Raw genomic sequence first — 26,716 nt, 5'->3', positions numbered from 1 at the left:
CGCTCATGCCTCGGGCCACACCCCCGTCTTGCACATTGCAACCCGCGAGTGTTCAGATGCAGATCGCGGGGCCGGCTCCGGCCCCCCCGCGCATCTCATTTGGCGCTCCAGAGGAGGATGCGATGTCGATCACCGCATCACAAGGTGGGCTCGAGTCCTCTGGAGATGACGACTCGGCTGTGCTGCCGCCCTCGGGCGTGCCAGCATTGCCCGAGTCAGATCCAGAGCTGACAGCCATGTTGTCTCGGGCAGCCGCGAGTTTAGGGATCGAGTGGAACCCTCCACCCTGTCCCGAACGCTCAAGGCTCGATGATTGGTTTTTGGGGGCTCGCGCTGACACCCGTCAGTCCTTGCCCTCAATACCTTTCTTTCCCGAGCTGCATGAGGAACTCACGCGGTCCTGGAAGTCCCCGTTGTCTTCCCGTGACCGTTCACTGACTTCCTCCGCCTTCTCCGTCCTCGATGGGGCGGCAGCTAAAGGGTACACTGGGGTCCCTCCAGTTGAACGTTCTGTTGCGATGCAACTGTGTCCTCAGAGCGCTTCAACCTGGCGTGGTGATCCTAAGCACCCCTCCAAAGCCTGTCGATTCACATCAACCTTGGTGGCGAAATCGCACAGAGCCGCGGGGCAGGCTGCCGCTTCGCTGCATGCCATGGCGATCCTCCAGGTCTACCAGGCCAGGATCCTCAAGGACATGCACGAGGGTGGAGTTGATCCGGGGCTCTTAAATGAGCTGCGTGCCGCCACCGACCTCGCTCTCCGGGCGACGAAGGTGACCGCACGCTCCCTGGGTCAAGTGATGTCCACAAATGTGGTCCAGGAGCGTCACCTGTGGCTGAACCTGGCCGATATGCGGGACACCGAGCGAACCCGGTTCCTCGATGCCCCCATATCCCAGGCCGGCCTCTTCGGCGGGGCGGTTGAGGACTTCGCCCAACAGTTCTCAATCGCCCAGAAGCAGACTGAGGCTATTAAGCACGTACTGCCCCGGCGGCCAGCTGCTGCCTCCACCCCGCCGCCGGCGCAGTCAACTCAGTCTGCTCCACGCCGAGGACGCCCTCCTAAGGCTCCCGCCCCTCCCACCCGGTCCAAGCAGCAGCCTTCACCCGGGCCGGGTCGCGGAGGAAGCCGTAGGAAGGCGTCCAAGTCCCCTCAGGCCGCCCCGCGCCCCGCTAAACGCCAGGCCAAGCGGCGCTCCTGAGACGGACGGCTCAGGGATGGGAAATTCTTTCGAGGAGATGGTAGCAGGACCACTCCTTCCCCCGGTGGAGGGCCGGGGGAGAATCCTTTGTTCAGCTGCTGGCCCCCGGGTCAGCAGCACCCTATGTTGGTCAAAGAAAGAATTAACACTCCCATCCCTGAGCCCACAGAGTCCGGTGATGACGGTGCGCGCCACCCACGGGTCCCGCCACTCGCATCCCACTCTGTCGCCAGCCTCCTGGCAGAGCAGACCCCAGTGGAACGCTGGTCCTTCCCTGGTCTCCTCTGTCAGGACGCAGCTGTCAACCGTGCCCCCGCACCGGGACGCCCCACAGCCTCCCATGTCCGGGCCGGTGACGCTGCATCGCTGCAAGCCCACACCGGGTACGTCTGTACACCGTATGACCCCGCTGGTGCAGTTTCTGGATGTCTGGCTTCAGCTTCCAGGGCTGTCCCGCTGGGTCGAGCGGACCGTCAGGCGCGGCTATGCGATTCAGTTCGCACGGGTTCCTCCCTGCTTCCAGGGAGTCCGTTCCACCATGATCGGGGCCAACGCCCCCGTCATGCGAGCGGAGATTGCCACCCTACTGGCGAAGGGTGCGATCGAACCTGTCCCTCCAGCCGAGATGAATTGCGGGTTTTACAGCCCGTACTTCATTGTACCCAAAAAGACCGGTGGGCTACGGCCAATCCTGGACCTGCGCATCCTGAACCGTTACCTTCACCGGTTTCCGTTCAAGATGTTGACAGCGAAACGCCTTTTCGAATGCGTTCGTCCTCACGATTGGTTTGCAGCGATCGACCTGAAGGACGCCTACTTCCATGTCTCCATTTTGCCTCGACACAGACCGTTCCTACGGTTTGCTTTCGAGGGGCGGGCATATCAGTACGCAGTTCTACCATTCGGGCTATCTCTGTCCCCTCGCGTCTTTACGAAGATTGCCGAGGCAGCCCTTGCGCCCCTTCGGCAGCACGGGGTCCGCATCCTGAACTACCTCGACGACTGGCTCATACTGGGTCCCTCTCGAGAGCAGGTTTGCGGACACAGAGATCTGGTGCTCCATCACCTAGCCCGTCTGGGCCTTCGGGTCAACTGGGAGAAGAGCAAACTTTGCCCCGCGCAGAGGATCTCTTTTCTCGGTATGGATATCGACTCGGTCGCCATGTGCGCGCAGCTTTCGAGCGAGCGCGCGCAGTCTCTGCTGACTGCCCTTCGACAAGTCGAGGGCCAGAGTGCGGTTCCACTGAAACATTTTCAGAGGCTCCTGGGGCATATGGCATCTGCAGCCGCGGTAACGCCGCTCGGATTGCTTCATATGAGACCGCTTCAGCACTGGCTACGCGATCGAGTCCCGAGATGGGCATGGCGGTCTGGCACGCTCCGGGTCCCAGTGACTCGGGCCTGCTTACAGACACTCACCCCGTGGTCGAACCTCAAGTTTCTACGGACCGGAGTGTCCTTAGAACGAGCTTCCAGGCATGTTGTTGTGACAACAGATGCATCATCCACGGGCTGGGGTGCCATGTGCAATGGACAAGCAGCCGCGGGCTCCTGGACAGGACCCCAGCGCCTTCTGCATGTCAATTGCCTCGAGTTACTGGCTGTACGGTTCGCCCCGCACCGCTTCCGAGCGTTGCTGAAGGGTCAACATGTGCTAGTCAGGACAGACAACACGGCCGTAGTAGCGTACATCAACCACCAGGGCGGTCTACGCTCCCACCGTATGTCTCAACTCGCCCGCCATCTCGTTTTGTGGAGTCAGAAGCGCCTGAGGTCCCTTCGTGCTGTCCACATCCCTGGAGACCTGAACTGTGCAGCCGACGAGCTGTCACGGTTTCAGCCTCTCCCCGGAGAGTGGAGACTCCACCCCCAGACGATCCAGCTGATATGGGAACGGTTCGGCGACGCACAGGTAGATCTGTTTGCCTCCCAGGACTCTTCCCATTGCTCCCTGTATTATTCCCTGACCGAGGGCACCCTCGGCACGGATGCACTGGCGCACAGCTGGCCGTCCGGGCTACGCAAGTATGCGTTTCCCCCAGTGAGCCTTCTTGCACGGGTACTGTGCAAGATCAGGGAGGACAAGGAGCAGGTCGTCTTGGTCGCCCCGCTTTGGCACGGCCAGACCTGGTTCCCAGAACTCTTACTCCTTGCGACAGCCCCTCCCTGGCCTATCCCTCTGAGACCAGACCTTCTGACTCAGAGACGGGGCACCTTTTGGCACCCGCGTCCAGCGTTCTGGAAGCTCCACGTGTGGCTTCTGGACGGGACACGGCAGGTTTGAGTAGCCTTCCACCTGCGGTGGTCGCTACCATCACTTCCGCTAGAGCTGAGTCTACGCGACGTCTCTACGCGTTGAAGTGGAACCTCTTCGTCACATGGTGCTCTTCCCGCCAAGAAGACCCCTGGAAATGCCCGATCGGGTCCGTGCTATCGTTTCTCCAGGAGGGGGTGGAGCGAAGGCTGTCTCCCTCCACCCTGAAAGTGTACGTGGCCGCAATATCTGCCTACCACGATCTCCTGGGAGACAAAAAGGTAAGTCAGCACGACCTGGTCATCAGGTTCCTGAGGGGAGCGAGGAGACTGAATCCTCCTCGCTCTCCTCTCGTTCCCTCTTGGGACCTCTCAGTAGTCTTAAGTGCTCTGCAGAGGCCTCCCTTTGAGCCTTTGCGGTCGGCCGAGATTAAGTTCTTGTCTATGAAGACGGCTCTGCTGACCGCATTGGCCTCGCTTAAGAGGGTCGGGGACCTGCAAGCATTTTCGGTTGACGAAGCGTGCCTTGAGTTCGGGCCGGCTAACTCTCACGTGATCCTGAGACCCCGGCCTGGATATGTGCCCAAGGTTCCTACCACTCCGTTCCGAGATCAGGTGGTGAACCTGCAAGCGCTGCCTTTGGAGGAGGCAGACCCAGCCTTGGCATTGCTCTGTCCAGTACGCGCTCTCCGCGCCTACGTAGACATGACGCAGTGTTTCAGGACCTCAGACCAGCTCTTTGTCTGTTATGGTGGAGAGCGGAAGGGAAGTGCTCTCTCAAAGCAGAGGTTGTCTCACTGGGTGGTGGACACCATTGTTTTGGCTTACCAGCAGCAAGGTCGACCATGTCCCCTTGGTGTGAGGGCACACTCCACCCGGAGTGTGGCCTCCTCTTGGGCTCTAGCGCATGGCGCCTCGCTAACAGACATCTGCAGAGCTGCAGGCTGGGCGACACCCAACACATTCGCCAGATTCTACAATCTCCGAGTGGAGCCAGTGTCCGACTTTGTACTCGCCCCCCCGAGGGGCCGGTAATGGACCACGCTCAGGTGTCTTCGCTTGCTCGCCATTCCACTCCCATGACTGGATACGTGCGATATTTTCCTCAGGTGAGCTCCCCGAGAGCCCTGAGCTCCTCCAGCACTGTCGACGCCGACATCAGTTCAGTCTGCCCTTTCGAGCCCAGACCCTCATGTCCGGCCAGGTGCTCCGTGTGCATGGTTCCCCTCTGGCGACCCCCACACGAGTATTCCCACCGTAAGCCTCCTCAGTGAGCAGGTGTCTTTCCCTTGGCAAGTCCCTGCCACCCCTAGGGTTAAAAATCCACCTTCGGCTGGTACCCTAGAGATCTTCCATATGCAACCCTCAGCGGGTCATATGTGTATTCTCTAAGTCCTCCCTACGGTAGGCATCTTGGCATTCCCTCACTGGGATATGCTTCCCAGTGTACCTTGGTAATCCTGTGATAAGTGGGAGTCCTAGGGCCTTAAGTGGCGGGATCTCACACTTACGCAGGGCACTGGTTGACAGCTGAGTGGCGCTGTTTTACAGGTTCCCCCATTCGTTAGTCACTAACGTACGTCGTAGTGACTGAACGAAAGGGAACGTCCGGTTACGTATGTAACCCTCGTTCCCTGAGGAGGGAACGGAGACGTACGTTTCCTTAGCCACGTCAGCTGTGCTGCCTGGAACGCTAGGAGTTCAGTCTTGGCTCCTGCAGCAGTAACATAATGCGATGTTCGCAGCGTACTTCCTTATATACCCACGAGGTGGGGCGGAGTTACGCATGCAAATTCCGCATGCCCATGGCATTGGCACTGCCATTGGGCGCTGTTGAATACGATGAAGATGATTGGCTTCTAAGCGAAACCCCCATTCGTTAGTCACTAACGTACGTCTCCGTTCCCTCCTCAGGGAACGAGGGTTACATACGTAACCGGACGTTTTACATTTTTGATCAAACGTACTGAACCTCTACAAAATCTGGCTTGGGTATCGTGTTTGTGTATGTGTCTGAGGCTGCATGGGGTCTTCTGTTTACATGGCGAGGGAATGGAAATATGTTTCTAAGCTGTCGAATTTTAAAGGACAGGATTACATGGATCAGTGAGAGCGACAAACAAACAGAGAAAACTAAGCTTGATTTAATGGAGTCAATCATCTCAGAACAAGGTTCATTTGTCACTTGTGGGTGTGTGAGGGAGGGAGGGAGGAATAAGACATGATATTAGCTTATTTTCCCACAACTTTTTACCATTGAATCATGATGGATTTTATGGCAGCATGTTTGAGTTTCTAAACACTTCAAATTTTGTTTGTAGCCACGCTGGTAGTTGAGACCACTGACTCACAAAATCTTTTTCATGTTTTGTTGAGGAAAATAAAATGTACACAGTTTCTGTATGTTTCCCAATGTTCGATTCAATTGTTGCATATTGTAAGGTACTTTTTCATGAAAATACTTTTGATTACACACTATTTTGATGGTCCACTTCAGACATTCTATTAACTGTGCAACTAACTGTCATCTAACTCTCATTAGAGCATTCACGAGTTCACACGTACATCAAATTAAATGGAGTAAAGATTATGCGTATTTGGCGTGCTGTCCGGGGGAGGGCTCCGGGCTCGGAATTTGGCCCGAACCCCGAGTATCCCCCCCATGATGAAGATAGTCTAGAACTAGACTGTATTTTATTATGGATTGTGTTGATGTCTAATGAGTTTATTAAATCAAAGTGAGGAGATGGGGTGGTGGAGGGATGCTAAAAATAAAAACGGTCAACGAAAGAAGGTAAATATGCTGTATATATACACACACCTCTTATCGTTGATTAAATCGATTGGCTTGATATGCTCCACATGTGTTTAATTAGGTTTAATTATCTGAGGGTGCTCCACTTGGGTTTGATTAGGTTACATTATCTGGCGTGCTCCATTGTTTAGATAGGTTTAATTATCTGGACGTGCTACTCCCGAAATTAGTTACTAAAACTTCACTTAGTATACTGTAGACTGTAGTAGACTGTTAAGTTAGGGTTAGGTGTTAGGGTTCGGGTTAGTAGAATAAGTTGACATGTAGTGGCAAAGATACTTATTTAGTAGAATGTTGGCAGTGTTACAATATTTTTTTGTCTTCTGATTTGAAAACTTTCTCTGGTAACTTTTACTCAGATGTACAGTATTTACTCCACTCTGAGAGTAAAGTCTGTGGACTAGTCAATATCTCTAGAGCATGTTTTGGATTTTTCAAATGTTAATCAGACTACAGCCTCTCTCTGAAAACCCACTGAGTATATGAACACAAACCTTTCATAGTAGGGTAGAAGATGGACCCCTCCTAGTGCTGTTGCTGATGACTTCTTGGAAATAGCACATTAAATGGGCCATTGAGTCTTCAATAAATCAGCAATGAGGACGAAGGGTGTTAATTACATCCACAAGGCAACATGTCTTATTTTGGGAGGGGTGCTGTTGAATGATCATTGTCTAATTTTAATTGTCTTTCCTATACACTGTGGTGGTTGCTTTAAGACTGCATGGGAATCCCCGGATATTTCAAAACATCAAAAAGTACTCTAATGTCACTGACGCATATTGAGTGTATTTTGTATTGAGCTGAAACAGTGATGTGCATTGTGGACAGTATTTGTAATTTAAAAGCACCACTGTACACAGAATGCTTGGAGATAGGCAAACCAAAATTGTTTGAATTTTTAACGGTTCAATTCTCTCAAGTCTGCACTCGATGCATCCTCAATATCAAGAAAACATTTGAGTACTTATGAATTCTCTGTGTATTCAATCTTGAGTATTGGAACTGGACTTTGTTTTTTGATGATGACGTAGTACGAGAACACAAGGATGCAAGACCTCACTTAATGGGGCACTTCAGCGCTGGGAAGATGAATGTGTATTTAAACGTTGTCATTTATTCAGTAGAAATGTGAAATTATTTTTGAATTTGGTGCCTTCTAGACTGAGAAAAGACTCAGTCTAGAAGACTATTTTTTGCTCATGTGGATGAAAGACAACAACTCCCAGAATTCCCTTGCTTCGCTGGCCTACAAGGCCACTCCCTACACCGCCCCAAGCGTCGTTTTGATCTTCATAATAATACAATCATTTCGTTCAGTTAGAGAATAAACACTACAATTAAAAACTGAATGTATCTTTTCAATAAAGTGTGAGTGAGCCGAACGAAAGTCACAGGACAAACGCAGCTAAAGGAGTCAGATTTCATTCATCACGAGAGCGAAGAGCTGAGCAGAGCTGAGGTAAGCGCGTCTGTCATTCTCAGCACGTGTCCACTCTGGCGCATTTTCAGATCGCATATGGAAGCTAAACTTTCATAGGAATTCATTGAAAAGTTGAAACACTCACTTTGCTCTGCATCGTCCGTTATGAATGCCTGAGGCCGAGCCGAACGCATTTACATTCTGTGCGTGAGATCTCTCCCCTGTGGGCGGGTTGATAACATGTGGAACAGCTCCCTCTACTGGCTGTAGTTTTTAGCCTCTGGCCAAAAAAATCCTCCGATGACGCAAAATGATGATATTTGCGTCATCAGAGGATTTTTTCCAGAAATAAAATGCATAATTCTCTCATCTCAGGGGGATATGAAGAGGGAAAGTACCATAATTCAAATATACTACAGGGTTTCAACTGAGACAAAGCCTAATGCTAAATCACTGAAGTAACCCTTTAAGAATGCATATTGAGAAATGGCCATGGTCAGGATGATTTGCTGAAGTTCAAACTGAGCATCAGAATGGGGAAGAAATGTAATTTAAGTGACTTTGAATGTCACATGGTTGTTTGTGCCAGACGTGCTGGTGTATTTCAGAAACAGCTGATCTACTGGGATTTTCATGCATAACCATCTCTAGGGTTTACAGAGAATGGTCTGAAAAAAAGAAAATATCCAGTATGCGGCAGTCCAGTGGGCGAAAATGCCTTGTTAATGCCAGAGGTCAGAATAGAATGGCCAGACTGGTTCAAGCTGATAGAAAGGCAACAGAAAAATACTTGTTACAACCGAGGTCTGCAGAAGAGCGTCTCTGAACACACAACACATCAAACCTTGAAGCAGATGAGCCACAATTCACATGGTCTCACCAAAATTGCACAATAGAAGATTGGAAAAATGTTGCCTGGTCTGAGTCTCTATTTCTGCTGTAACATTCAGATAGGGTCCGAATTTGCGTAAACAACATGTAAGCATGGATCTATCCTGCCTTGTATTGACGGTTCAGGCTGTAATGGGGGATATTTTCTTAGCACACTTTGGGCCCCTTAGTACCAATTGAGCATCATTAATGCCACAGTATTGTTGCTGACCATGTCCTTCCGTTTATGACCACATGTACCCATCTTCTGATGGCTACTTCCAGCAGGATAACACACCATGTCACAAAGCTCAAATCATCTCAAACTGGTTTCTTGAACATGACAGAGAGTTACTATCCTCAAATGGCCTCCACAGTCACCAGCTCTCAATCCAATAGAGCTCCTTTGGGATGTGGTGGAACGGGAGATTCACATCATGGACATGCAGCCAACAAATCTGCAGCAACTCATGTAAATATGGGCCAAAATCTCTGAGGAATGTTTCTGGCACCTTGTATAATCTATGCCATGAAGAATTACATTCGCTTAAATTTGGCTAAGGAAAACGATTACTCACTGGTTTTGGAGCCACTGTGTGAGTAGGTCTATGGGAAATGCACCATTTAGACAATTAAGATAAAAACACAGTGTAACTGATGAATGGACTTTAGGAGAACCTGTTCAAAAGTCATTTGTTCCTATAGTGAGCAGTAATTTTGGGAAAATCTGAGACAACTCCATGCTGTCAGTAGACTGAAATACATGTGCATGAATGATTCTGAAAATGTGAGAACATGGTAAACACGTTTTCTTTCATGACCTGCACAAAGATCCGATTGTTGTATTTTGTCAGGGCTATGTGTATGTACTTTGAGCATTACATCAAGTATTTCACATGAAGATGTTTCACTGAGCTCATGGAGCTAATTTCCAGGACATTGAAAGTGTTTTCAGGACATTAAGTTCCACCTTGATTCCTAATATGACTCATAAATTGCTTCAGATTCCCTCAAAATTAGCTTCAGAAATCCCTCAAAAGTCTTATTTAGCTGTTTCTTATTTGTTTCTCTTTGGACGTGTTTCTCTTTGTACAGAACACATACAATTAGTAATATAAAAATCTTAAAGTAATAATAGTATATGAATATCCACTCACTGGCCACTTTATTAGGTACACCTTGCTAGTACTGGGTTTGACCCCCTTTTGCCTTCAGAACTGCCTTAATTGGTTGTCACCCCCGCTTTTGTAGAATGCTAGATCATCTGCTTCCCTGGAAGGGTGTCAAAGCCTAAACTGGAGGTCACAGGCAGAATGGTGTCAGTGGAGTCACTAGGGTTATCTCAGGTCACCATCCCCTAAATCACAAAATGATATTCCTCCAATACAAGCTGCTGTAAATTAAATGAGGACACTTTTGCTAACCTTTTGTATGGAAATATTTTCTTCTGTAAAATTAGTTTACTGTTTATACATTTATTTTACAAAATTGTGGCTAGAGGATTTAGAAATAATTTGAAATGAATTGACTTCAGTAACAAAATGATAAACAGTATTTACCTTACATAGTTATTACAGTAAATGTAATATTATTTTAGACTGTAATACAGATGTATGTCTTGCCAATGGGTTTAATCATTTCTATAGCTCAAGACCTTATTCTCCTGAGTCCACGGCCATAACAAAGAAAACCTCTTAATTACCTGTTAATTACTTTACAGCCACATTGACAGAAGCAAGCAGGACATTCCTTCAAGTGTGAGCTGTAAGACAGACGTGACCAGACAGAGACAGTGAATACAGATTCACAAGTACTTGTCAATGTAAGGACCAAGTTACTGTAAAGAAACACGGTATGTAGTGCTGGTTTGTTATGATCACTGTGGACTACAAACAAAGATACAGAAGACAAATGCAATGGATTTGCACTTAGCAGTCCAGTGGTACTAGTTATAAATACTGGGTCCTGCATCTGTAATGGAAATAAATCCCCTTTCTGAGGCTATTAGCTAATACGGTTTAGGATATTAAAATAGCTCTGATTACTCTCAGTGCAAATTATAATAAAACTTAATCGATGATATTCATCGGTGTAACTTGCATTTGAATGTCAGGTTTTCAATGTATATGGTTTCCCCTTCTTTTTAAATAATGTAAAACTTTGACTGCTTTTTTTTCTCTCTCTCTCTCAAGCAAAATGTAGAATCTTGAAAACATTTTGTGGGCTTTCTTTGGTGTGAGTGTTTTTGGTATTGATCTAAAATAGCACTATACCATTAAAGTATTGTTGTAATTTTGGCATTTAAGAATAAATACAGGCCAAAAAGTTTGGATTTAAATAGGCAAATGCTCAAGAGTCAATGATGGGATCATTATTGCAGTGATTATTATGTTTCTAGCATGTTATATGTTTGGCAACAGTTATTTTAACTCTAATTGATGGATTGTGTAGCTTACAACCATGTAGGAAGACATATCATGGCCATATTCCAGGATGAAAATGTTAAGATTTATCGGGCTCAAATTGTGAAAGAATGGTTGGGAGGGAGCATTGTGAATCATTTGCACACATGAATTGGCACCTCTGAATCCAGACTGTAAAAAATCATTGAAAGTATTAAGGATGTTCTGGAGGAGACTTTACAGAGTGCTTGACTCTTACATTGTCAATACAAGATCTTGACCAAAAATTGATGCACCTCTTGATAGAAATAACATCACAACTTTTTGGTCAAGATCTTGTGAAATGAAAAGCTACACAATCCATCAATTAGGTTTAAAAGAACTGTTGCCAAACATATAACATGCTAGAAACATAATAACCACTGTAATAATTATCCAATCATAGACTCTTAAGTACAACCCCAAATCAGAAAAAGTTGGGACAGTATGGAAAACGCAAACAAAAAAGAAAAAAAGAAGTGATTTCTAAATTTACTTTGACTTGTATTTCATTGCAGACAATATGAACACAAAATATTTCATGTTTTGTCTGGTCAACTTCATGTCATTTGTAAATATGCATCCTTTCCTGTCATTCAGACCTGCAACACATTTAAAAAAAAGTTGGGACAGTAAAGCATTTACCACTTTGTAATGTTGCCATTCCTTTTCACAACACTTAAAAGACGTTTAGGGACTGAAGACACCAAGTGATGAAGTGTTTCAGGTGTAATTTTGTCCCATTCTTCCTGCAAACAAGTCTTAAGGTGGGCAACAGTACGGGGTCTTTGTTGTCGCATTTTGCTTTTCAAAATGCACCACACATTCTCTATTGGAGACAGGTCGGGACTGCAGGCAGGCCAGTCAAGTACCCTTACCCTCTTCCTCCGCAGCCAGGACTTTGTAATGTGTGCAGAATGCGGTTTTTCATTGTCTTGTTGAAATATGCATGGACGTCCCTGGAAAAGATGTCTTCTTGAAGGCAGCATATTATGCTCCAAAATCTCTATGTACTTTTCAGCATTAATGGTGCCTTCACAGAAGTGCAAGTTACCTTTGCCAAGGGCACTGACACAACCCCATACCATGACAGACCCTGGCTTTTGGACTTGTTGCTGGTAACAGTCTGGATGATCCTTTTCTTCTTTGGTCCGGAGCACACGGCGTCCATTCCTCCCAAAAAATACCTGAAATACTGATTCATCTGACCACAGTACACGTTTCCACTGTGTGATGGTCCATCCCAGATGCCTCCGAGCCCAGAGAAGTCGACGGCGCTTCTGGACACTGTTAACATAGGGCTTCCTTTTGGCACAGTACAGTTTTAACTGGCATTTGTGGATGTAACTACGTATTGTGGTACTTGACATAGGTTTGCCAAAGTAGTCCTGAGTCCATGTGGTGATATCGCTTATAGATGAATGATGATTCTTGTTGCAGGGCCGCCTGAGGGATCGGAGATCACGGTTGTTCAGCTTAGGCTTGCGCCCTTGTCCTTTACGCACTGAAATTCCTCCAGATTCCTTGAATCTTTTAATTATGTTATGCACTGTTGAATGTGAAATATCCAAATCTCTTCCTATCTTTCTTTGAGGAACATTGTTTTTAAACATTTCAATAATTTTCTCACGTATTTGTTGGCAAACTGGCGATCCTCGGCCCATCTTTGCTCCTAAAGGATTAGACCTTTCTTGGATGCTGCTTTTGTACCAAATCATAATTACAATCACCTGTTGACATCACTTATTTCAAATCACATCATTATTTAACCATTTTACCTCATTACTAGCCCTAAATTGCTCCTGTCCCAACTTTTTTTTTAAATGTATTGCAGGTCTGAATGACAGGAAAGGATGCATATTTACAAATGACATGAAGTTGACCAGACAAAACATGAAATATTATGTGTTCATATTGTCTGCAATGAAATACAAGTCAAAGTAAATTTAGAAATCACTTCTTTTTTTTAATTTGCGTTTTCCATACTGTCCCAACTTTTTCTGATTTGGGGTTGTATTTGCCAATTTAAATCCAAAACAATCCACAACCGCGCTAGCTTCGTAAGTCTGAAGTAGTTGCTTTGACAGGCATGTAGGAGATAAGGCAGGACGATGCAACGCTCGTTCCCTCTTCAGGGAACCAAGGTTACAGTCGTAACCTAGGCGTTCCCTTTCAAGGGAATGAGCGTTGCATCGAATGATGCTATGGGAACGTCAATACCAATGCCATCATAGCGAGAAGTACCTGTCCAGTGTGAAAAAAGAAAGCAGCACTAGGATGAAAGCACCTGTAACCCTGGTGCAGAGTCCAAGTCCAGAGAGTAAAATCTAACAAATGTATGCGGTGAGGACCATACCGCCGCATCACAAACATCCTGTCGAGCCACTCATGACAAAAGGGCCTTAGAGGCCGCCATACTCGTAGTAGAGTGGGAACGGACAGCCATAGGAGAAGGCTGTCCGACCGACTCATAAACAAGTGAGATATCAACCACCCACTTGCTCATTCTTTGCTTAGATGCCGGGGACCCCTTGTTAGGGGGCCCAAAGCACACAAACAGTTGTTCCGCTTTACGCCACAGGGCAGCCCTTCGGACATACGCATCTAAAGCCCTAACTGGGCACACCAAAATTACTTTTCTCCTGGTCCGTATTAAGGAAAGGTGAAGGACAGAAGGCCTGTACTGCCCTACAAAACAAAAAGGCAGTAACTGCATTTTTGGTCAAAAATTAGTTATTATCATTTTCATGACATTCAAGGCATCCTTGGTTATGTGACAAAACATCTTATCTCAAATGTGTGTCGTTTTGGAGAAAAATAGTAGTCGTTTGTACAGTAACTGCAAAAAGCCCTAGTGAAACAAAGCATGAGTACAGTAACATCCATTACTGTATTCTTGTTATGTTTTACCTAACAAAAAATAACCGTGTCGCTGCGCAGTGAAGTTACTGTTTCCATGGTGAACACACACAGCTGATTTCGCGGCATCCTCACAGGATGGTTTTTAACGTTTGCGATTTCACCCTTCTAACTTCACACAAATTTTGTTTGAGATGACACAAAGCCGGGGAAAGAAGATGGTCGAACTGGCGTTGAAAAGAAAATACCCGGAGAATGGTAAGTAACAGTGAAAGATTAAACATTTAGAGGCTAGGCTATCACAATATAAACACCTGTCAGCTGCCAGGGCGGGACTTCCTCTCAGAGGTCCATTCAGATAGCTTTATGCTAATTGAAAGGCAATGTTTTAAATAGCTTTGCTTACCTGCCCCTGATCCTCCCTGCTCCTAGCTGTAACTTTTTCCTCTGTAACTTTACATCATCGCCGATGCCATGTCATCATTTTGTTGTTCATGTCACAAAGTTATAATCCAACCAGCGGTGGAAAAATATTCAATAATTAGAAAAGCACTCTGAGAGCACTAACCTGTGTCATGGTAGCCGAATTATAGGTCACTGAGGCAATACAAATTCCAAATGTTCCGTGTTCCGGATCACCCCCAAAATGTAGTCATCTGTTCCTTGTCCTAATACTCATGTTGTCTGAAAATGTCATCCAAATCCGTACAGTACTTTTCGAGTTATCTTACTAACAAACAGACAGACAGAAACAGCACCAAAAGATAACCAAAAGATAACCTTTGGGCGGAGGTGAAACTTCTAAAGGCACTAAAGGCATCTTCTTCTTCGATCTTCTTTGCTCTTATTAGCCTACATGAATGGCGTCTTCTAATCTTATACTCACACATAATAATTCCTATTCAAAATAAATTGTCCCCATTTGGGCCTTGATACAGCTTAGTAATGTGAGACTTTAAACAGCCGTTTCAGCACCAGAACAGCTTCCGGGTGGAAAATATTGACCTAAAATGGTCAAATTAGTTTTGGTTTGGTATATCCATGTTCAGAAAAACAAATGGTTCCAATTATTTCAAATACAGTGTATCTAACACACCCAGAGCCCAAGTTGTAACAAAATAGTTTTTGGAGAATCTGTAGTTACTGCCTTTTTCCTTGGTATGGTGCCACGTTTTTGGTAAGTAATACAAAGCAAGAATACAGTAACTGCAAAATAGGGGTAAAATATCAAATTAAATATGAGGATTAATATGTACAAATAATAATCTAATATAAAGTAACAAAACAGCCACATGTCCAATAATCTACAACTACTTAGGCTGGATGACAGGATAACTTTAAAGTCATTTTTCTCAGTTCTGCAATCTGCGTAGTTACTGCCTTTTTGCTTTGATTGTGGCATACGAGCAGAGTGCAACAGATACAAAATAAATAAATTGATAATCGTGGTGCTGAAGCACCAGATTTTTGTTTAAAGACCGACTACACCACCCCGGGGCCTTAATACCAGGGAATCGCCCAAACCAAACAAGCACACAAGGCTCACAGGTTCGTATCGGTTGGAGTCAGGCATGAGACATAGGTGGAGTATACAAAATAGTAAAATCAGCTTTATTAACTGGAAAATTTGATAAAAAGGTCAATCAAACACGATAGATACAACAATCATCACTTTGAAGGAGTGAAATGAACATTGGACACGTTCTTCCTGTAAGAATTGGAATCGGCAGTCAGGATCACGCACCCCAAGGGGCTTCACTACTCTCCTAAAGAGAAAAACAAACGTGCACTCACACACACACACACACACACACACACACACACACACACACACACACACACACACACACACACACACACACACACACACACACACACACACACACACACACACACAACCTGATACCTCTGTGTGGCACAGCAAACACTCCACAGTACCACCACCAAGATGAGGGCCGCTACACTGTCTCCTTGTTGTCCCAATTCTATAACAAAGAACACACACGTAAGATATACACCACAATAAAATAATAAGTAAACAATAATATACACAAAGAGGGAACAACCCTCCACGAAAATCAAGAAAAAGAATAAACAAAAAAAGAATACAAGAAAAACAATTAGGCCCAAAAGCGTATACTTTTCATGTCAGAAAAGTAGGAACAAAATAGTACACACAGTCTCATGAGTAGAGGGATACGCACCGGCCGGTAACGTCACAATATGGCTCTGTACTAAGCACACCACCCTGAAATTCAGGATACATTTATGAGAGCATTTAGGCCAACAAATACCTTGACAGTATCAGGACAGGGCAGGCCAAAATGCATTTCATACCAGGGGCCAGGGAGGCCACACTAAAGCACACAAAAAAAAGCAACCAAACATACAGATATAGTAAACAAATATAGTAAACGTAAGCATAAAAAAAGAAAGAAAAAAAAAACATCCAGACCTATAAACAAATAAAGAAAAACTTAAACAAAAATATAGTGAACAGTGATGGGGGATAGACCTGCATTAAACTGTTCCTGCAGGAACTCCAGCACTGTACCAACCGATACCTGCTGATGATCCTGCTGATGGTCATTACACCAAGAAGTGAAAACTGTCCACTTCAGAGCGTAAAGCTTCCTCATGGATGGAGCTCTGGAGTGAAGAATGGTCTCCACAACCTCGGTTGAGAGACCTGACATTATGAGCTGGGCCCCCTCAGAGGCCAAGCCCACAGGTTCCATAGTTCTGGACGGGGGTGAAATATTGATCCCCCTGCTTGGGACAGAATGTCCCTCCTGACCGGTAACTGAAGTGGATGCCCGTCGAGGAGAGACACTACATTAGGAAACCATACTCTGCCCGGCCACCGCGGGGCTATCAAAATAAGGCGCACTTGGTCCCTGCAAACTATCTCCAGAACTTCCGGGAGCAGAGCGATCGGGGGAAAGGCATACAGACGCAGCCTCGGCCACCCCAGGGAGCTGGATGCATGAGGGAGAACCAGAGTGGACAGTGAGACGTCTCTTGAGACGCAAACAGATCCACTTGTGCCCGGCCGAACACCCTCCATATTTGCTCCACCACCTTGGGGTGGAACCTCCATTCCCCAGGCCTCAGCCCCTGCCCCGACAGGATGTCTGCTCCTATATTCTGGGCCCCAGGGATATAGGGCGCTTTGAGTGAGAGGAACTACCCCTTGGACCACCAGGATCTGGTACGCCAACTTGCAGAGCGGACGTGAACACAGACCCCCCTGGTGATTTATGTAGGCGAACACTGATGTGTTGTCTGTGCGGATAAGCACATGAGGCCCCTGAGGTCTGTGAGGAAATTCTTGAGGGCAAGAAAGAAAGCCAACATCTCCAGGCGATTGACAGGTGACAGGCGTGCCTGCATCGATATTGAATCCCACACCACGCCTACAAAAGTGATCCTCTGTAGTGGAGAAAGTACACTCTTTTTGGCGTTCAGCCATAACCCTAACTCCTTCATGTGTGTGAGAACGACATCTCAATGCCGAACCGCTAACTGATGATACTGAGCTAGAATCAACCAATCATCGATGTAGTTCATTATGCAAATCCCTTGCAGACGCATTGGCGCCTGGGCTGCATCTACGCATTTCGTGAACGTGCGGGGTGATAGTGCTAGACCAAATGGAAGAACTCTGTATTGGTATGCTTTTCCCTTGAAAGTAAACCTTAGGAACCTCCTGTGGTATGGAAGGATGGAAATGTGGAAGTATGTGTCCTTGAGATCTATCGTGACAAACCAGTCCTCGGACCTGATCTGTGGCAAGATTTGTCTCAAGGTTAACATTTTGAACTTGAGTTCAGCACCCAAAGATCTAAAATGGGACGCAATCCCCCATCCTTCTTTGGAACTATGAAGTACCGGCTGTAAAACCTGGCTTCCCTGTCTGAGTGAGGTACATAATATATGGCCCCTTTCTCTAACAGAGCCTTCACTTCTTGTTCCATTACCAGAACCTACTCGGGGCCCATCATAGTGGGTAGGACCCCCATAAACCTGGGTGGGCGAGACCCGAACTGTATCTGATACCCTTTTTCTATTGTACGCAGGACCCAACGAGAAACGTTTGGCAGTAGTTTCCATGCTGACACTAATTTTTCTAGAGGTACCATCCTCTCGAGAATGGCTTCTGAATTTTGTTGTGCAGTCCGGCGCCCTGTAACAGCGAACTGGCAGGGTACGACCAAACTGACTGCTCTAGATCCCTCCTTGGAGCCCAGGACCACTACGTTTCCGGGTGGACCCTGAGATAAGTGCTCACTGGAAACCACTGCACCCTGTAACACCAGAGGTGGCAGGGTTGGCAGAACGGCCCCCTGAGGGCACCGAAGGGAGACAGGCACCGTATAATGAGGTGTACACCGCTTCACTTCGGGGAGGAATGCCCCCATAGTCCTGACCCCTCGGGTGTCAGGACCTTTTCCCCGCAACCTTCTTGGAAATAATGACGGTCCGCAGATCTGTCTTACCCCTCGAAGGCTGCGGCAGATTGCACTTCCCCTGACCCAATCTTTTTGAGGGGGAGCACGGGAAGCCACACTCTGCTTTTGAGTGGCATGGTAGGAAGTTCTGGCTTTCGAAGTTTGGGGCTGCTCTCTGTGGTCAGCAGCCCCAGCAAAATGTGAGTGGCGGGGAGGAGCTTCTGGAATGCGACCGCTTGTTTGGATGCCTCCTGGAACCTATCGACAACCGAGTTTACTGTGTTGCCAAATAGGCCCGATGGAGACAGGGGCGCATCCATGAGAAAGTTTTTATCCTTTTCCTTTATAGAGCTCAAATTTAACCAAAGATGCCTCTCAGTAGCCACCAAGGCTGCCATAGAGTGGCCGATTGATTTGGCCGTCTCCTTGGTGGCCCTAAGAGACAAATCTGTGGCCCAACATAACTCAGAGACAACTTCGGGCCCAATACCCCCACCTTCATCAATATCACTCAGTAACTCAGCCTGGTAAGCTTGCAGCAGCGACAAGGTATGCAAACATGCTGCAGCCTGACCAGACACTGAGTATGCTTTACCCACTAGCACAGATGTAGTACGAATTGGCTTAGTGGGTAAGTCTGGGGCCTTTAGGGCAGATGCCGAATCAGGAGATAAATAGCTCGCTAAATTATCTTCCACCTTAGGCATCTCCCCATAAACGTGCTCTTTGTAATTCATTATAGTGAAATAGTTGGAGGTTTGGGAACTATACACTCTGAATGAAACTGGTTTCTTCCATGATCTCGACACCTCAGTGTGAAGATCAGGGAAAAACGGCAGGCCCTGGCGTTGGGGTTGTGACCATGTTGGCAGGAAGAGTTCGTCTAACTTGCTCTTAGAACGAACGTCCTGCTTATCTGCGGGCCATTCAATATTTAAACGTTCTACAGCCCGCGTCACAACCTCAACCAGCTCTTCATATGCTTAATTTGTTACATTTATATAGCGCTTTTCTAGGCACTCAAAGCGCTTTACATAGAAGGTGGGAATCTCCTCAACCACCACCAATGTGCAGCATCCACCTGGATGATGTGACGGCAGCCATATTGCGCCAGTACGCCCACCACACACACCAGCTGATTGGTGGAGAGGAGACTGAGGGATGATACCAATCGTATATATATGGGGATGATTAGGAGGCCATGATGGACAGGGGCCAATGGGCAAATTTGGGATTTTTAATGACCACAGAGAGTCAGGACCTCGGTTTAACGTCTCATCCGAAGGACAATGCTTGTTACAGTATAGTGTCCCGATCACTATACTGGACCCACACAGGGCCCACACAGACCACAGGGTGAGCACCCCCTGCTGGCCTCACTAACACCTCTACCAGCAGCAACCTAGTTTTCCCAGTTGGTCTCCCATCCAGGTACTAACCAGGCTCAGCCCTGCTTAGCTTCAGTGGGAAACCAGTCTTGGGCTACATGGTGATATGGCTGCTTGTGACTGAGGTGGCGAATCCTCTATTTCTCTGATACCAGCCCTCTCCAGATCCTCAGAACTGGAAAGCTGCATCAGAGGTGCCTCAATCGGGGTGGAAGTAACCACAGCGCATGCTTCCAAACCCAGAAAGAAGGCACTGGATCTATCAGGTGAAGGCTGAGATAAGGCTGGGCCCATCTCTATCCTTGCTGATAGATCCATTTGCGAACCCCAGGACTGCGATCGCTGCTGTGCCTCGGCAACAGCGGGACCAGAGCCCTGGGGACGCCAAGCCTAAACGTCCTCGCGAAAGAACGTCAGGCGGGATCGGAGCGCCCGCAATGGAAGCGCCTCACAGTGCTCACAGCCAGCGCCCTCGAGCGCTGTCCGTGCATGCTCCTCTCCCAAACATGCTACACACAGTGTGTGTGTGTCCCCACCCGTAAGGAAATGAGGGAAAGGGTGCACACACACTCTAAACTGCTGCTTATCCGCCATAGTGTTTTTGTTTAGCTTTTATTTTACTGAACTAGAAAAAAAAAGCGGGGTCAGAAAGCTCTCGGATTTCATCAAAAATATCTTAATTTGTGTTCCGAAGATGAACGAAGGTCTTACGGGTTTGGAACGACATGAGGGTGAGTAATTAATGACAACTATAACATTCATTCTGGCCTATCTACTTTATTTTAAACTCAAAATCCTTCCTGCTTTAGTCATTCACAGCTGTTGTGGCTACATGTGCTCGTTGTGATGTAGTTCCTGCTTTCCACAGGCAGGACAGTAAAAATGGACCATCTATAGTCTTCTTCATCTCCTAACTTTCTATTCCCCTTAATGTGCTCAGGCAATTGTGAATAGAGCTATTACTGACACACCTGTTCAGAATACAGAGTCAAATCTGGAACAACTGCCACACTCTGTGAACCTGGAGGAGAATGTTTAAGACAGCATCAACATAGTTGTTGTTTGTAATTATATCAGTTGCATTATTGTTTTTGCATTTATTGTTTTTCCAAAGACCATGTTTCCCTAACAAAAGTCATGTGATTATGCGGCATGCCTGGACACAAACAGGTGAGGGTTGTCAGGGAAAGTGACAGAACACTTATTGCTTGCTGTAACAAGCATGTTGTGCCTTGTTATACTTCTACACAATCACAAATGTAGCTCGTATGGGTCAGTGAGGGTTACCCGTGAATGAAAAGACAATTTCTAGCTGTGGCCAGATTTATCATCTGGTTTGAGCTAATATTCCATACCTTGATGCACTGGTTGACAGCCAGGCAGATCTACATGAGAATCAATGGTATGTCTGGGTGATATGACATAAAGAAAAAAAATTGTCCTTTGTGTCTGGGAGTTGCCAGTGTATAACATAAACGTCAACTTAGATCATTAAATAACACCATGAACTTACCTTTCTGGCCTAATATAGCTGTTCTTATACAGTTTCTTTGTATTAGAAAGGCCATGCAAGTCCATACCATTTTATTACTAGTAGTGCTTTTGGGAAATGTGCTGTAGATGTTAGGTGATTATAGGTCAAAGGTGACATCCAGTTTGACCTGTCAACGAGATGTTTAGAGATTCTGTCTGAGATAGGCTACAACAGGATGACCATTTCTAGTCATTTGGTGTAATTGGAAGTGAGTAATGGTTAAAGCACTTACCATGTGGTGAGGGTATGGGTGAGGAGTGTGAGATATTCCAGCTGAAAATGAGATCTGTTATCTTGGAAGAAAGAAAGGCAGAGAAGCACTGACCTGGAAATGCACCTCTCGACCAGTTTAGAGATTAACTGCTTGAGGTAGGAATTATGAAGTGCTGTGATTAGTATCTGGGCATTTCTCAGATTAAGGGTCAAATTGGGTTGCTGCAATTTTGAAAATTCAAATTCCAAATTTTACTAATTGGAATACATCAAATTATCAGTCCTTAAGTCAGGAGTAACGTTATGAGTTTGGTTGAGACCATAAGATAAGGGAATTTATGATTTTTTGCCATTTTCTTAGCTATGTGAAGTAAATGTGTCATTAACATCATATCATGGAATATATGAAAAAAATAAAACTTAAATGATAAATCAGTGCTTTTAAAACATTTTGTGGTTTCACATGGAATCTATTTTATCTTGAACTTAATGGGATTGTTGATTTTTACCTGCAAGATGAATTATAGTAATTTAAGTATCTAAATTTCTGATTCATCAATCTACCCTGGCTTGGAATATAAGCTTATTTTAAGTGAATGCCATATATCAAAACTTTTTAATACAGTGATCATTTAGACTGTCCAACATTGTCAGAAATATATAATTGTAGGATGTTCTTGTAATTTATACACAATTTATTGGCAAAAATATGTATGGTGATGGTGGACATTGCAGTTCTGGTAATGACAGTTTGTTGCGGTGATGACAAATCACTGATCATAAGCTATTGTAATTTAAGAGCATAAGTGACTTTAGACCAACAACAACAAAAAAGACCAGCTAGTAATCTGTTCATCATCAAAACATAGTTTAATCTGATTATGAATAACCCAGTGTCATGCGAGATATCACAGATTTTGTAGATTTTTCTACAAGAGATGTTGGATGGAGGACATACTCCATCCACACTCAAAGTCTACACGGCAGCCATCGCCGCATCCCATGCACCGATAGCTGGCCAATCAGTAGGCAGACAGGACATGGTCATACAATTCTTAAAAAGGAGCCAGGAGGCTTAACCCCCCTCATCCTCCTACGGTGCCATCCTGGGATCTTTCATTGGTCCTAAGAGCACTAAAAAGACCTCCCTTCGAGCCTTTGCAGACGGCTGAATTAAGCCGTTTTCGCTGAAAACTGCCCTGCTATTAGCATTGGCATCAGTTAAGCGTGTCGGTGACATTCAAGCGTTATCTGTGAACGCATCATGTTTAGAATTGGCCCAGGCGATTCTAAAGTCATCCTCAAACCAGGGCATGGTTATGTACCTAAAGTGCTTTCAACACCGTTCAAAGCACAGGTAATCACTCTCTCCCCACTTCGGAGGATGAGAGACAGTTACACCTGCTCTGCCCTGTTAGGGCACTTAGAGCATATATTGAGCGGTCCTCCCACTTTAGACAGTCGGAGCAGCTCTTTGTACGTTTTGGTGACCGAACTAAGGGACTTCCGGTCACCAAACAAAACCTAGCCAGATGGCTAGTGGACGCGATAGCGTTAGCATATGACACTATGGGCCTCCAATGCCCCATATGTGTCAAAGCTCATTCCACCAGAGGCATGGCCTCCTCTTGGGCGGGGTTTAGTGGAGTTTCTATGGGGGACATTTGTAGATTGGCAGGTTGGTCCTCACCATCTACTTTAACCAGATTCTACAATCTGGATGTCACTGCACTGCAGGCACAAGTCCTCGTTGTATAGAAAAATACTAAGCTAAACAAATATTTGACGCCCTTGTAAGCCCGTCCCCGTCATAAGTTGGGGCCTTCATATGCTTCAATGCTTACACATTCCTTATAGTCACCGGCCTCTATGAGCCCAGTAGTATAAGGCTTATATATACAGTATATCGTCGCTGTCCGATGAAAACCACGTATGTCCATTTTGCCGATTTTGAGATTTTTCGACGGATTGAATGTCCAGGTTCATTTCCATATACAGTATGCTTCACACATCTAAATGGCCATTGAAAAGTTGTGAAATCATGTCATCTGATTTTCACGTATATCCATTTGGTGTCAAAGCTGTCAATCACGCCACGTATCTCCCGCCCTGTGGAAGCATCTCGCCGGTCTCGCGAAGTTTCATCGAAGCTCAGCACTGGATAGCCGAAAGTACGACATTGAAGCTCTCCACAGTTTAGTTCTAATCTAGTTCTTCACAGATTAGTTTGCTTGCTAGTATGTAAATAAACTCGGTCTCATTGATAAGATTCAGCCTTTTTTTTTTCTTAGTTAAACTGATCAAATTATAGCCTGTAATGCTACTGTCATGATTGTCAGTAGAACATGCCTCACTCATACTGCTATCACCGCTTGTCAGAGGCTGAGAATGTCCAGCACGTATTCCTCTGTCAATATGAAACGCCACTTGGCCATTCTAATTAATGATCGGAACCACCGTTACTGTAAAATATGCACGTATGTCCATTTAAACTCAATTTTGGTCAAATGTGGATTATATCATTACACTGGCAAGAATATGGTTACATGTAAAGATGCCGTACCAAGTATGACAACGCTACATTCAACTGCTTTTGAAATACAGTGTTTTTTTCACTTCCTGAAAAGTAACCATTTTGGACATACGTGAGTTTCATCGGGCAGCGACGATATATAATGTGTACATATATATTATATATTTATAAATTACATGTCAATAACTCTAGTCTTTAGCCCTTTCTAATAAGTGTTCAAACTTGAGGGAGTACATGTCACTGCGCTTATCATAGCACGGCGGGATTTTACAGGTTCCCAGTTCGTCAGTACGAACTGACCGTTCGAAAGGGAACGTACTCGGTTACTTAGCGTAACCTCGGTTCCCTGAGATAAGGGAAGGAGTACTGTGTAGACGGCCGTGCTATGGCACTGACTCGGATGATCGTCGCTTCAGTCGATTTAACCTGACATTTTTGACAGTTACAGCGTATTTTATATGCCCCTTTCGCGGGCTCTTGCGCTCAGCTCCGCGGGCTTTGTGCCCATTGGTTCGCTCAGATTACGCTGTTCTGCCATTGGTTCATGCAGTTCCCACTGGCCAGCCAATAGTGTGCGAGATGTCTCGACACTGTTTTGACTGGGCAGTAGCACTGCGTGATTTTACAAATTACTTAAGTATATTTGAGAATAGGGGGGAATTTCCTATCCTCGATTTATTGATGCAAATTTTTATCCTAAAAATACCATGTAAAACGCAGTGCAACTGCACAGCTCTCAGCAGGAAGCAGCTGCGCGCTGATTGGCTGTGCCACTGCAACTGCAGGAACCTATGGCGAGACCGCTGGGCGGGAAGGACCAATCAGGTCCCTCTAATATTCCCGCCACAAGGGGCAGCAGAATTTGCATAGCCAAGGGTATAAAAGACCCTGTCTCGCCAGGTTCGTCAGGTTAGGGTTATGGGAGGACTACTCATTGAAAGATAATTTTCTATTTCTCTTTTTTCTCTGTCCTTAGCTCTCTTCCTTTGTTGATTAACTTTCCATAGTTTTTTTCATATCTGTGTTCTCGTGTGCTCAATAGGGAAACAGATTTCAATTTTCCTGTTTCTCTTCTTCTACCATATCTCTCTCTCACTCTGCAGATACTCAGCATATTTCTCAGGATCATCTTTATAGGTGTTTTCTGTAAGATTTGGACCTTTGGGCAGCTGCATTTGGAGCCATGTCACATCTAAACACAACAATTTTAATGAATTAATTTAGTATTTTAAAAACAAATGCATTACTTAATTTAAAATATAGTGACTTTGGATTGGTAAATGTATATTAATTCATTTAAGATAACGTATTCAACATAAATTCTTTAAAGAACAGTATGTTTAATGTATCTGCCGTCATCACCACCACAACCTGTCATTACCAGCAGAAGCTGTAATGTGCTGGTAATGACTGTGCTGGTAATGACACTTTTGTCAAAAAACTAGCCTTACTAGCAAAGATGATGACTTAGCAAGTGTAGCTAGCTTTCTACATGTAATGTACACCATTTTAACTATTAAAGTGATAAAAAATTATCAAAAAATGTTTAAAAATACAGAAATACAACACATATGGTAATGACGCATAATAAGTGTACATGCCCAACACAAAGAATAAAGAGTAGATTTAATTACTTTTCTGGACATCAAGGCATCAGTCTTGCAGCTTGAAATCCATGTGCTCCACTGTGAAATTAGGTTACCATGGCTAACAAATAAACTTTTGATGAAAAAAAGTAGGAAAGTGCCTATATGCAGAGCGTGTTGGTAATGACGACCAAACCATGGGACAGGTAGAAATTAAGTAAAATAAAGTACAAAATGCATATATATGCTTTTATCTGTGCATGTAGTTTATTAGTTCAGGTAACATTTCATTCATATGCATATTTTTTTTAATTAATTTGTGATAAATAATGTTTGAGATATGGCATAACATGTGAAAACTCTGGTGGCGGACAACACCAAAACACAGATAATGTACCACAAAACACCAATAAAATGTGTTAAAATCATTAGTAAGAGCAGCCATAAAAAAAGTCTAGGCTTGTTTTTATTTATACTAATTAGTGGTGCCAAAATTTATTAAATTTAATTTGTTTTTAATAGAATTACACCCTGTGGACAGAAATAGGCCCTAATTCTGGGAAATACCCATCTATATTTAAATGATTATGCAATCTTTTATATTCTGTCCACTACTAAAGTGATTTTTTGTGTAACACTGCACAAAATAGGAGAGGCAAGGGTTAGTTGTCACAAGGTCTAGATCAGTAGCTAATTGGGTTATGCAAATGTATTTTATCTAAGGGTGGTTTTCCATGTTGGTTTCAAAGACCTTATTAAAACAATCTTGATACATTTTTTATTATTATAATCTGTTTGGTAAACAAATGAACACAAAATCAATGTGAAGTAAAATGAAGGTGGATTTTAACTTAAAGGTTGAGCCGTGTTCTCAGGACAAGTTTTATAAATTCAGTACTTGCAATTTAATTACAAATCTAAACAAAACAAAAAGTCCACATCAAAGTGATTTATATTAAGCACTGTCATTTAGTGAAGCGTGAACCTTCCTCAAAGTTCAGCGAGTCACTTTATAACCTTAAATCCAGTTGGTCTGTCTTATCACCCCGCAATGCTGTAAGTAGCGCAGTCTCTCCCCCATGTGGAGGGGCAACTCTCTGTTGATGTGATCCAAATAACCGTTGAGATAAATTTTTTAGGCTGATAAT

This window comes from Gobio gobio (assembly GCF_949357685.1).
Source record: "Gobio gobio genome assembly, chromosome: 4".
Classification (NCBI taxonomy): domain Eukaryota; kingdom Metazoa; phylum Chordata; class Actinopteri; order Cypriniformes; family Gobionidae; genus Gobio; species Gobio gobio.
The sequence above is the reverse complement of the archived record's forward strand: the minus strand, read 5'-3'. Positions refer to the sequence as shown.